The sequence below is a fragment of the Ceratotherium simum genome, chromosome 39 (assembly GCF_057802395.1).
Source record: "Ceratotherium simum simum isolate JZ-2026a chromosome 39, ASM5780239v1, whole genome shotgun sequence".
Classification (NCBI taxonomy): domain Eukaryota; kingdom Metazoa; phylum Chordata; class Mammalia; order Perissodactyla; family Rhinocerotidae; genus Ceratotherium; species Ceratotherium simum.
In genome coordinates, this window is record NC_141938.1 from 8269940 (window position 1) to 8281116 (window position 11177).

Consider the following 11177-nt stretch of genomic DNA (forward strand, 5'->3'; position numbering starts at 1 on the left):
TCCTACTGTACACAGAAGCATTTCTAAAGCTCAAAGAAAGTAATAATAGTAACCACATTTTTAGAAATAAAATTAAAAAGCACTTGAGTGTTAATTGTGACATCAACAAGAAACATCAACTCAAGAAATAAGGTTGTTAGGAGATAGAGTCCACATTTTAATAACCAGTACAGAGCCATTAGAATGTAGGAAGTATGGAGCTTTTCAAAGAAAATACATTTAATCATATTGGAAGGGTCATGTCATAGAAGAAATTGGTTTATGCCCATAGCCTTAAATATGATTTGAGTCAGTGAATAGGAAATGAAAAATTTAATTTTAAAAGGTTAATAATTACATTTAAAATGGAACTGGGCTACAACTTGACTGAGTGAATAACTGTCATTGGAAAGACTCAACAGAAGGTGAAGTTTGTCCACCTAAAGGTGGAATCAAGAGGTGCTGACTAGCAGAGGTGCCAGCTGGATATTCATTGAACTTCACTTTTACTTTCTTACACACAAGCTCCATGGAAGCTGGAAACCACACAAAAGTCTCAGAATTTCTCCTCCTGGGTCTCTCAGAGGATCCTGAACTGCAGCCCCTGCTCTTTGGAGTGTTCTTGTCAATGTACCTGGTCACCGTGTTTGGGAATCTACTCATCATCTTGGCCATCAGCTCTGACTCCCACCTCCACACCCCCATGTACTTCTTCCTCTCCAATCTGTCCTTTGTGGACATCTGCTTCATCTCCACCACCGTCCCAAAGATGCTAGTGTGAACATCCAGGCACAGAGGAAAGACATCTCCTACATAGGATGCTTCACTCAGGTCTATTTTTTTATGATTTTTGCTGGAATGGACAATTTCCTCCTGACTGTGATGGCCTATGACCGGTTTGTTGCCATCTGCCACCCTCTGCACTACATGGTCATCATGAACCCACGCCTCTGTGTCCTCCTGGTTCTGATGTCTTGGTTCATCATTTTCTGGGACTCCTGCTTCATATTCTACTGTTGAGGTGGCTGACCTTCCGTATAGGCACTGAAATCCCACATTTCTTCTGTGAACTGGCTCAGGTCCTCAAGGTGGCCTGCTCTGACACCCTCATCAATAACATCATCATGTATGTGCTCACTGCTGTGGTGGTTGTCTTTCCTTTCACTGGAATCCTCTTCTCTTACTCTCAGATTGTCTCCTCTATAATGAGAATTTCCTCTGCAGGAGGAAAATATAAAGCATTTTCCACCTGTGGGTCTCATCTTTCTGTGGTCTCCTTGTTCTATGGGACAGGCCTAGGGGTCTACCTCAGTTCTGCTGTGACTCATTCTTCCCACAGAAGCTCGATCGCCTCAGTGATGTACACTGTGGTCACCCCCATGCTGAACCCCTTCATCTACAGCCTGAGGAACAAGGATGTGAAGGGGGCCTTGGAAAGTCTCCTCAGCTGAGCAGACTCTTCTCCATGATGGGTCACTGACCTTAGAAGTAAGTGGATATGGTTGGCCCCAAAGGCAAATTTTGTGAATTTAAATCCCCTGGTTCTTTCTCGCCCCTAAAACACATGCTTGATTTTATCAATTCCAAAAACACCCATGTATTCACTTTTATTTTTCTGTAGTAATTTCTCCTCAACATCCTCCTCAGTAATTTGTTTTTGAGTTTTATTGCTTATATGATGTTCAGAAAGTTCCATGTTTGATTAGCTTTCTTGAGAAATTCTTAAGATTTCTAACTTGAGATTTAAACCACTTATCATATCAAGTGCTGACATGGTACCCCCAAAATTATCCTTTCAAATGTTGATGTTCTTCACCTTAATTTGGTTGGGAACTTGTTTTCTTCCAGAAGAAATGGATTCAAAATGATAGAGTAGCCACAGCAAGTGCTTACCACATCAGCACTGTGCTTGTTTCTTCACATGTCTGACTTTACTTCATCTTGAAACTGTTTCTTTGAGATATTTTCTCTCATTCACCCCACTTTTCAAAAGAGGAAATTTAGATTGAGTTGGACCATGACCTGGTTAGCTGACACTGACTTTGCTATCCTACTTTTAGGAGAACAGTGATGTGCTTTTCAATTCAAATGAAGGAAATTATATTCGAAAGCTGTTTTTTTTTTTTTTTTTTTTTTTCAGATGATTCATAGTAATATACGAACTAGAATAACTCAGAGAGGTTGCTTCATTCTTTGTGATACTTCTTTGCATTCTTCCTTCTATCGTTTCTTTCCTTCCTTCCTCTCCATCCATCCTTCCTTTCTTCCTTTCCTTCTTTTATTCCTACCTTTTCCCTTTCCTTCTTTCCATTCATTATTCATTCCTTCCTTCACTCTTTCTTCCTTCCTACCCTCCTTCCTCCCTTTCCTTTTTTTATTTCATGTTTATATCCCATGATAACAATTTTGAATTAGACCCTCCCAAATCCTAAAACATGTAGTAATGAATACAATTGAATCAGAAGGGTTTTTTTACATCGTTTAATTTTTTTTTCTGACACTATCTGGAGGTAACACAAGAATCATAGTTACACATGTGCAGAAGGTGTTTAGAATTTAGCTCGCTATTTGAGAAGAATGTTGGTAGAGTTGAGTCTGCAGGGAAGGATGGACTCATAGATGCTGTCAACATTCTCCCACATTCCCGGGGATCTTCTCACCATCTCCATTGCGTGACTGCCAATGGCCAGCACCAGCTGGAACCTATTTTGCCCGATATATGGTCCTAGAAGTGACAGAGAATTATGCCGCATCAGAGACAGCCTTTGAGGATGAGTGTGCGGTTGCCATGTCATGTCATTCACTTTAGTTGAGATAATTCTGAGGTTGTCATTTTGGATCACTTTCCAGAATTTCCCCACAGGATGAAAACTCTGCTCAGTCATAGTGGTAGCTGATCTTATGCAATCTTTATTGGATGTATTTTCTTCCCTGTATCCACTACTCCTCTCTCCCATCCATGTTTATTGCCCCTTCCAATAAAGCGCTTGTATGTGAATCCTTGGCTCAGTGTCTGCTTCTATGGGAACCAAAACTAGCATAGATGATCAAGACTGTTGTGTATCAAGCCCATATCATGAATGGATTTAGAAGCCTAAGAGAGAAAAAAGGAAAGTAGTTATTGGAGACATAGTAAAGACTGCAAAATTGCTCAAAATTATAATTTGTTGAGATGAAAGACCTACTTGATGTGGCTTCAAGTCACTTTGATTCCATTAAGTTTAATCCAATGTACATTTATTGTCTACTGTGGACAAATTGAAGAGGGGGCCAGAAAGATGTAATCGATTGCAATACAGAGTGGTGGGCATTATATAAGTGGTGTGTAACAGATTCTGTGGAAAATAAAGGTGAAAGTTTCAACTCACCTTGAGTAATTCCAGGAAAAACTCTTTATTCATTTGTTTTTTAATTTTTTTACTAAAGTGTAATTTACATACATGTAATTAACCCATTGATAATATAAATTCAATGATTTTAGTAAATTTATAGATTTATGTGACCATTACTGCAATCCAGTTTTGGAATATGTTTATCACCTCAAAAAGTTTCCTTGTGCCCAATTACAGTTAATGCCCACTCCTAGTAGGAAACCACTTGTCACTTTCTGTCCATATAAATTTGTCTTTTCTAGATATTTTGTATAAACGGAATCACACAATATGTGGTTTTTTGTATCTAGCTTCTACTTAGCATATGTTTTTGTGGCTCATTCGTATGGAAGTATGTATCAATATTTTGTTCCTTTTTAATTGCAGAATACTATTCTATTGTATGTAATACCACATTTTGCTTATCCAATAACCAGCGGATGGACATTTGGTTATACTCAGTTTGGGGTTATCATAAATAATGCTGGTGTGAATATTTGTGCACATGTCTATGTGTAGACATGCATTTTCATTTCTCTTGGCAAGATATCTTGGAGTGCAATTACTGGGCTATATGGTAAATTTATCCTTAAATTTTTAAGAAACTGCCAAACTATTTTCCCAAGTGGCTGCACCAATTTACATTCCCACCAGGAATGCGTGAAGGTTCCAGTGTTCCCACACATTTGCCAACATTTGCTATTCAGGAAAAACTTCTATTTGAAGAATATATTTGAATGTTGAGGAAAAAATAATGAGCAGAAATTTAACTAGAGTATAGGTATGGGTGACATTCAAGAGACAATCAAGAATGAGGCATAACAGGAAGCTATATGGAGCTTATGGCTGAGATGTTAGAAATAAGATTGGATATGCAGATGGAGGACAGACAATTGAGAGTCTAATTTGACGTACTAAGGATCTGATAAGCATTTGAGAACCAGAGCCATGCTGTAATCATACGTATAATATGACGACTTTAGAATTACCCTTAGTAGGAGAAATAGGAGGCAGAGGAAACAATTGGAAGTTTGTGGAAGTAGTACAGGAGAGAAAGGATGGGGACCCTACACCAGTAGCAATGAGAAGGAGAGATTTTGGAAGAAACTTGACTTAAGTCTAGTGGCTTAAAATGACACAAATATATTATCTTACAATTTGGAGGTCAGAAGTCTAAAATGTATAAACAGAGCTGCTTACCTTCTGGAGAAGAATATGCTTCTTTGCCTTTTCCAAATTTTAGAGACCCCTGCATTCATTGACTTGTGGTCCCTTCCTCCAACTTCAAAGTCAACAATATAAAAGATATACTGCTTTAGTTACTGCTAAAGATTTTAGCATCTTCCATTCTCTCTCCAGCACTCCTATCTTCATCTTCTAAGGACACTTGTGATTACATGGAGCCCACCCAGGTAATTCAGGATAATTTTCCCATCTCAAGATCTTTAATTTAATTAGACCTACAATATGCCTTTGGAAGTCTTAGGGAACACATTCACAGATTCCAGAGAATAGTACATGGACATCTTTGGGAGGCTGTTATTCAGCTTAATGTAGGAGATGTATGTGCGTTAGAATTTGCCAACAATTGATTGATAAGGCCTTGAACTCAGAAGTTGGAGGTCTGTGACTACACTCCCTGTTGATTTTCATTGGGTAGATCATCTCATGGTCCTGGCTTATGTAAAGGCAAGGCTGCACTAGACAGGTCTGCTTTGTTGGCAAGTGATAGAAGAGAATTTCCTGATTCATCTGAATATAGCCAAGCAGAGGCTCAGCTGGACACTGGGCACAGAGGCTCGAATGCTGTGAGGATTTCTTTTCAGGTTATCAGCTTTATTTTCCCAGATTGGCTACCCTCACATGGAAAGAGATTCAGAAGTCAACAGCTCTTATAACTCACACCTCATAGCTTCGCTACTTAAAGAGGAACTAGGTTATTTTAGCTTCTCATGTGTAAAAAATCTCAGAAATGAATTCTAATTGACACAATTACTTCCTCTTCCCACCTTGCATCAGTCATCTGTGGTCAAGAGACAATGTTACTGGCAGTGCCTTCAGAACCACATATGTTTATTCAATTTATCAAACCTATATTTAATGAGTATTTACTATGTGTCAGTCATTATTTTAGGCTCAACTCTGCAGGATAAAGAGGATCAGGAGTGTGGGGAGTGCAGGTTGTCATGTTATGAAGGATGATCTTAATAAATCTCATTGAGAAACTTACATTTGTGAGACAGTGAATGACTTAGGTGAGTGCATATGTAGGGAAAAGGAGTGCCCCAGGCACAAAGTGAGGTTAATTCAGAGACCCTGAGCTAGGAGGTTGTCTGGGGAAACGTGGTTGGAGCAGAGAAAGTGGTGGGGGGCAGTAAAAGAAAGGAACAGGTGTCAGGATCTGATCATGTAAGGCTCTCTCTCTGCCATTGAAGGACTCTTTGCTTTCATTTACTCTGAGTGATATGGGGAGTCTTTGCAGGGTTCTGAGCAGTCAAGTAACATGACCTGACTTAGGATTTTAAAAGATCATTCTAGCAGTCTGTTGGGTCATGATTTGTTCTTAGTCAGGATATGGGTGTGAGAGAAAGAGGAGACAAGAATGACTCCACAATTTGGAGCCTGAACAACTAAAAGAATGTAATTGCATCCATTGAGAAAGTGAGGGCTGTGGGTAGAGCAAATTTGGGAAGGAAAGGGGACATCAGAAATTCAGGTTTTGAAATGTCAAAATTGAGATATTGCAAATGGGTAAATGTTATATGATTCCACTTATATAAGGGAAGAAGAGTAGTGAAATTTGTACAGACAAAGAGTAGAATGGTGGGTGCAAGGAACTGGGGTAGGGGGCTTTGGGAGTTACCGTTTAATGGGGGGTGCAGAGTTTCAGTTTGGGAAAAGGAAAAATTCTAGAGATAGATGCTGGACATGGTTGTTCAACCACATATATGTAATGCCAAGTGTACATAAATTTACACAAAAATGGCTAAAATGGTACATTAATGTTATATAAATTTAACCACAATTAAGAAGATGAAGTAGCACAAAATATTGGAGAAATATTGTGATTTTTTTCAGATAAATTGTCAATATAATTATAAAATAATAAAGAATGGTTAGGATTTTTAGATAAAAATTTTGACTTTAGTTCTCTGCAGTCTTTACCAGGATTTCAACCCAACACAATATTGACATTTTTGGTCTATATAATTATTTGTCATGGAGGGGCTGTCCTGTGTATGGTAAGGTTTTATCAGATCCCTATCCTCTACACACTAGATCCCAGCACTGAGTTGTGATAACCAGAAATGTCTCCAGACATTGCCAGCTGGGCTGTAGGGGGCAAAATCAACCTGACTGGGAACCACTGGAGTAGAACAATTCCATGGGTGCCAGAGTTGATAGTGTTAGCTTTCAAAGAGAAGGAAATAACAGGAAAAGCAACATTTTAGGGAACACAAAACATCAGTTGAATCTTGGAAAGGTTGAGGTGAGGGTCATAGAGAATACCTCATTGTTGCTATAATTTCAGAGGTCAAATATATTGGCCTGGCGATGATCAGTCTGCACCATTAGCAGTATAAGTCAAGTAAATATACAGAAAGAGGGAGAATTTCCTGTTGAGAGAGTCAAGAGTTAGAAAGACAAGCTGATGCTTGGCTGAACCCTACCAGAACCTTCAGTTCTCAGTTATATGCCCCAACTGATGTATATTCTCATTGGCCACTATACCATCTATCACAACATTAGCCACCATGATAATTAAATAGTTATTTGTATAATTATTTTATTAATGACTACTTCTTAAAACTTTTCAACTAAACTTTGAAATCTATCCCTTTCTAACTTTGGGGAGAACTTATGCTATCCCTGACCTTTTCTTCATCCTGTATATTCCAATGTCTGCAGGCAATGTTATAATCTCCAATGTCATGGAAATGTTCCACATTCTCATTTCTTTCAATGAAAATGAAATTCTGTTATAGACCCATACTCCCCTTTGGGTAGTACTCCAAACTTGTGAAGATTTTGTTCTATACATATTAATTCCATTCCCACTCTGTTCGCTCTGTCTTCAACCAACTCACCTGGAGTCTTTCTACCTCCATTACATTTGCTCTCCCTGAAGTCTACAGTGACCACATGTGCCCAATAAATTCTAAGGATATTTCCATTCTTCAAAATGCTTGATTTTTCAGCAGAAACGTCACTAATAGCTTCACTATCCTTCTGGAAATAGAAACCTTTCACATGCATTTCATTTTGTGTGACAATGGGATTCTGAAGGCTGAGTCTATTGAGCTCCATGTAACATTAACACATCCCTCGGGAGAAACTCTTAGCTCTGAAGTTAAATCCTGTGAAGAGGAGGTAAGAACGTGGCAGTACCTTAAGGAGCCCTGGGAGACTTCTTTGAAGGAAGATAAAGAAATTTTTTAATCCACAGGAGAATGATCTTGTTGACTGCAAAATACTCTTTCCAATGTATAAGAAGGAATAATTGAAAGAAAGAAATCCATTCTCTCTGCAGGAATGGAAGTGGCAGAAAGTTTTATTTCTATTATTCTCCTTCTACCTGCGTGCTTGATTGTTTAAAGAATAGAATGAAAATAGAACAATTTATGAATGAGGAGATCTGAGAATTCAGGCCCCAATGTCCCGGAAAATTTGAATAAGTTTTTAGTGTTCCCAAGGCAGACCATCTGGGGCCTCCAAGAGTTATGGGTTATGAATTGCCTGACTGGAGCATCTCTTTTTATTTTCTGGGAAAAAGTCACTGCAGGAGAAAGAGACAGGGCCACCAGGAGTTTCCATGATGTCATCTGAAAGAAATAGTGTATCCTTGTAAATGCTGAGGGTGTGGTGTGGGAGGGGAGATGTAAGAAGTCAAGGTAAAACTTTTGGTAGACCACAGTACTAGGAACACAAACAAGTGTCTCTCCAAGAGTCTCCAGACCAGCAGTACCAGCATCCCCTGGGGGCTTCTTAGATGTGCAAATTTTTGTCCTTCATCCCAGATCTATTAAATCAGAAATTCTTGGGTCAGGCCCAACCATTTGTGTTTAATAGGCCATCCAGGTGCATCTTATGCATGGCTAAAATTTGAAAACAACAGCCCTAGGGGATTTGTTGGAAGTTGATTATGAAGGATGCACATGGGCCTGCATGCAGAGATCTGAGGACTATCTACCTCCAAAATCTTATCTACTAATGATACATTAGTCTATTACTCTATAATGCTTTTGTCTCCTTTTTTTATCTTGTGCATTAGTCTGAATTATCAGAATAATATAAATACTTATGATTCATAGCAGCAATTCTTGCACGTCATTAATTGTCATTTCTTAATGCTTCCAGGTTCATTTGAACATTGTCTCTCATTGAAATATCCATATTATTTATCATTTGGAAGATATGCGCCCTCCACACACACACGTACAGACCACCATTTGCAGCAATGACTTTTGAATATTATCAAACACATTTTGATTCCTCTTGAACTTGTCAGCTTTTGTTTTGCTATATTTATGAAACAAATGAACATAAATAGTTTGCCTAAGTTGAATCATTTTCAATTCCTGGGATAAGCATTATTGACTCACGGTGTATTATTATTCACCATACTGATCAAGTCAGTTTTAAAAACAAACAAGCAAAAAACCAAACTCAGATTCAGAGAATAGGTTGGTAGATGCCAGAGGGGCCTAGGAATGGGTTGCTAAAAGAGTAGATCTTAAAAGCTCTCATTGCAAGAAAAACAATTTTAACTTGCTGTCATGAGGGAAGTTAACTAAATTTATTATGGTCATCATTTCCCAATATATAAAAATATCAAATAAACATGTTGTCCACCTGAAACTAATAAAGGATTATATGTGAATTATATCTCAATTAAAATAAAAGGCTATTTAAACGTCCCATGGAATGGATTCCAATGAATGCTGTGCTGCGTTGCCCACATCCTCCTACAGGATAAAGGGCTTATTCTTCTGGATGCACAGAATGCACCCATCTGACAGCCCTCAGCCCTCTTTGAGAATTGCCCCTAGTTTGAGGAACATGCCTCACTCAAGGTCACCCCACTCAGATCTCCTGTTGACCGACAGTCATCTGCATCCACCACTGCATTTGCACTGAGGTTGCTCCCTGGGCTGCTCCCAGCCTCCTGACTGAGCACAGCAGGGTACCAGTGCATGCCCAGTCCCACGGTGGCACCACGACATTGATGACAAGGGTCAGTTACCCCTGCCATGTTAGTGACTTCTCTTTTGGCATGAGGGACCTGAGGTGTCTGTCAGCAGAAGTCAAAAGGATTTTTCCATGCTTCTGGAAGTGTTTTCCCTTTAGGAGTCAAGACGCCTAACCTTTCAGAGGCCAGAGGTGTGGAGACATGAAACACAAAAATCTCCAAGTGGCTCACTGGGAGTGATATTAGACAGCGCTGCTTCTACTTGAACTCTTGATTTCTGAATCCATTTATTCTCCAAATTGGAGATATAGCACATTATGATTGTCATTAATTTAGTGTTCACTGCATCTTGTAAAATATGTAGTCAGCATTCCTGTGAATTCTAATGCCTGCACTAAATATGATCATTCTCTTTGAAGTTAAATGTCTTCCCTTATGTACCATTAAAAAAATAACTCTTCCATAATTAATACTCCCTTTAGGCTATGATTTACCACTTTCCTCTTCTTCCTTGTCAAATTTTATTCATGATTTATATTTGCAACCTATATTTCCTCAATATTCACTTCAACCCACTCTACCTGGATTATTTCTGATCATGCTCCTCTCTTTGGATATTGGAGCCTGTCCTAATAATTCAACAGAGGACTTCATGTCACCAGAAAAATGTCAAGGGATATTTTTCAGTCCTCGTTTGTTTAGTTCTCTTTCAACAAAATCAAAATTATTAACCACTCTGCTTTTTATTCCGAAAGGACCTCTTGCCCCCATGACATTGTAGACGTCAAGCTTCATCCATAAAACCTCCCAAGATTCTTCAAAGGGAAGAGAACATGCAGAGCGTTGGTTCCTGTGAGAAAAGTCCATAGATTTGAGATAGAGAAATTAGGAACCAATGGCAGTGAGGGAGACTAAAACAGACAGAGGAATATTTTTGCTAAATTTAAGAAATTCTTGAATGACTACACACATGTAAAATGGAAATGGGGCTCCCACTTGACTGGGTGGAATCACTGTCATTGGAAAGACTCAAGAGAGGGTGAAGTTTTTTCTGCCTAAAAAGTGAAAATGAAGAGGTGCTGACAGCTCAGTTGCCAGTGCTGAGATGTTTCATTGAACACAATGAAACACTGCATTTGCCTTCTTCCTGTTAGACATACTGGCTGATAATGGAAGCCGGAAACCAGACTAGAAGATATCAGAATTCCACCTCCTGGGTTTCTCAGAGGATCCTGAGCTTCAAAGCCCTTATCTTTGGAGTATTAAGCTTGTCCATGTGCCTTGAGTCACCAGTGCTTGGGAACCTCCTGCATCATCTTGGGCTATCATCTCTTACTCCCTACCTCCACACTCTCATGTATTTCTCTCCTCTCCAACTCCTTTCCTTTATCAATATCTACTTCATCATCACCAGCATTCCAAAGATGCCTAGTGGAATATCCAGGCACAGTACAAACGACATCTCCTACATGGGTTGTGTCACTCCAGGTATATTTTTAAATATGGTTTGCTGGAATGGATTGTGTTTCCTTCAGACCATGAGGGCCTATGACTGGTTTGTGGCATCATCTAATGCCCCTCCAACTCGACTACATGGTCATCATGAACCCCATGCTTTTGGCAGGACCCTCTCTCTG

The 11177-nt window shown here is 39.2% G+C and overlaps 1 pseudogene; it reads left to right on the forward strand.

The window, feature by feature from the left end:
• The first annotated feature begins 505 nt into the window (after positions 1 to 505).
• On the forward strand, positions 506 to 1430 carry LOC101391085 (olfactory receptor 7D4-like; annotated as a pseudogene).
• Positions 1431 to 11177: the final 9747 nt, after the last annotated feature.